This window comes from Rutidosis leptorrhynchoides, chromosome 1 (genome assembly GCF_046630445.1).
Source record: "Rutidosis leptorrhynchoides isolate AG116_Rl617_1_P2 chromosome 1, CSIRO_AGI_Rlap_v1, whole genome shotgun sequence".
NCBI classification, from domain to species: domain Eukaryota; kingdom Viridiplantae; phylum Streptophyta; class Magnoliopsida; order Asterales; family Asteraceae; genus Rutidosis; species Rutidosis leptorrhynchoides.
Genome location: NC_092333.1, coordinates 647,013,488 through 647,015,970, shown reverse-complemented (window position 1 = coordinate 647,015,970; position 2,483 = coordinate 647,013,488). Strand labels below are relative to the sequence as shown.

At 40.6% G+C, this 2,483-nt stretch overlaps 1 pseudogene; it reads right to left on the bottom strand.

Annotated features, from left to right (window-relative positions):
* Positions 1-588: 588 nt before the first annotated feature.
* Positions 589-1,425, bottom strand: LOC139849666 (uncharacterized; annotated as a pseudogene).
* Positions 1,426-2,483: the final 1,058 nt, after the last annotated feature.

Sequence of the window (2,483 nt, the reverse complement as noted above, 5' to 3'; positions counted from 1 at the left end):
AAGTGTGCGTATCCCAAATGGAGTTTGGCGGTAAAGGGTGCTTTGGCGATCTTGGTTAGTTTGGTATGATGGGTTGACAAAATGTGAGTCATAGTTTTGACTATCTTCAAGTGGGAGATTGTTGGATGTGAAGGATATCAAAACAAAAGGATTCGGACGAACAGGGGAGGCGCGCCGCGGCCTTGGAAGGCGCGACGCGGCCTAGTACATGAAACAGAGCATCAGATTTGGAAAACGACTGTCCAGAGAATTGCCTTGGAGCGCGGCGCGGCCTCAAATGGCGCGAAGCGGCTTCGTCTGGCGAGAAGTTTCCAAATTTATGTTTTTCTTGTTCTCCAAGGTGTTTTTGGCCTATATAAGCATCCTAATGTAACCCTCAGTTGTATCTACGAATTATAACAATAAAATCTCTCTAGTTGGTCCGTGGATTAAAGTAATCGACATTCGATTACATATAATCACGTTAGATCTCGCGTTTTTTAATTCTTTTTATTTATTGTTCTTTCGTTTGTCGATTGTGGAAGGGTAATTCTCCGGAATTACTCTATTGTTTGGGTCCTATAATCCTTACATGATCAACATCATTTTTCAATAAAATAATAATATGATAAATCCAGTTTGTCGTCGCAATTCATCAACATCATTTTTCAGAAATTCATCCCAACCACTTCCTTCACTCGTGTCCAAATAATCATAAGAAACCGCAGTTTTCAAACGCTGCATTACTCCCAATCGGTTCTCCCCACAATTCATCCTTTTTTACATAAACATAAAGTGTGTAACTCTCTAACTTGAATTTCATTATCACATTGTTCAAATAGAAGTTTTTGATCATTGTTTCAAGGTCATGTTCCTCTTTTTCAACAAGATTTGGATTTGGAGAACCCCGTGACTTCGCCCAAAATACGGTTACACACGAAACAACGAAATTCCAATGCAGGGTGTAGGGACGGGTACCATTTCCGAAGCACAAAAAATAATTGAGCAAGCATAGTCATGTTACAGTTAATGCACGAATCATAAGTGTGACAAAGGTCATGAACCGAAGAGTCATAAGGCTTGAGCAAAAGTACGATCTCATTGAATGAGGAGCTTTTGAGGAACCCATTTGGGCTTATCCAAGCTGAGTCTTTAGGGGAGCTCCAGTTGAGTTTAGGAAAGATGGTGCCACCTAGAGCTTTGATTAGTTCATTGATTTGGGATTCGAGTTCTGGGAAACAAGGTGGTTATGTTTGCTCTGACTCGTAACAAATGTTTTTTGCAGAATCTTCTTGAGAGTTTAATATAAAAATCGAAAGGCATAACTGTAACAAATGCTTGCTGCTCAAACGCTAGAAACTAAGTGATATTTCTTCTACACATAGATGCTGCGAGCACATGTTTATTACCATTAGTTGAGGATTTCATCAAACAGTTGGTATACATGGGTTGGCCAAAGCGACGAACAGTTAAAGTGTCCAGTAGTGTTGGTGATACTTTGGTTAAGAAAAAGAGATGCCTGATCTCTTCAAATAAGTTGGTGGTCGATAAACTTGGCTTGTCTGTTTTGATTCTGGATTTGGTTCCTTTGGTGGAGACGAAAAGGCTTATCGTGTAATGCTCAAGTCACCCATATTTCTAAATTCGGAGCTTTTGGATGTTTATGCATATGTGGCATTTCGAAGTAGCTTCAACAACATTATTAATGCTAGGGATCACGACTTTGTTATGATTTGCCCCTTTTCGGAGTATGCTTCTTCGTTTTGTCGATTTGCTTAGTTGGAAGTGATCGGCATTCCGGGTCTGTGTGCATCAGATGAGAGTGTAACTGTGGTGGGCAAGTTATTTGGTGATGTTTTGGCCGTGGCTAAATCAACTTCCAATTTGGGAAGTATCGGTTCTCTTTTTGTGTTCATCAAATTATCGAACCCGAAACACATTCATGATTCGGTTGAGGTGGATGTGGTTACTTTGGCTAAGGATCGTTTGATGTGCAACGTTTGGGTCTTCGAAGTATCCAATTTGAGTTGCTTGAATCGTGTTATTTTTGATGCTTATGATTAACAACTTTTGTTATCTACTAATCGGTTTGTGGTGTCAAGTACTCCGGTCTCGAATTCTGGGCCTGTTAAGCATTTTAACACTAGATTCGATGTGGGTGCTAGCCCGACTCTTGTTAGAAACGGCTCCGGTTTAAAATTTGGATCTTTGTCCGATGACGTGGACTTGATCGAAACTCTTGATGTGCCTTGTGAAGCTGTCTCACCACTGTTGTGTTCGACTTCTTATGGTGTAGATGGTGGGCGTGATAAGGTTGAGATGGTGCAGCAGAAGGATTGTGTTAATGATGGACCTGATGTTATTTGCAAGAAGAAGAAGGTTAGTAACAAAAGAAGTACGAGTGTTGAGGAGGTTCTGGTTCGTGACGAAGATAATGCAGAGAAGAATGGTAATGACAAGAATGGAGTTGGCATCTCAGATTTAAATTCGGGTTGTGATGTAGT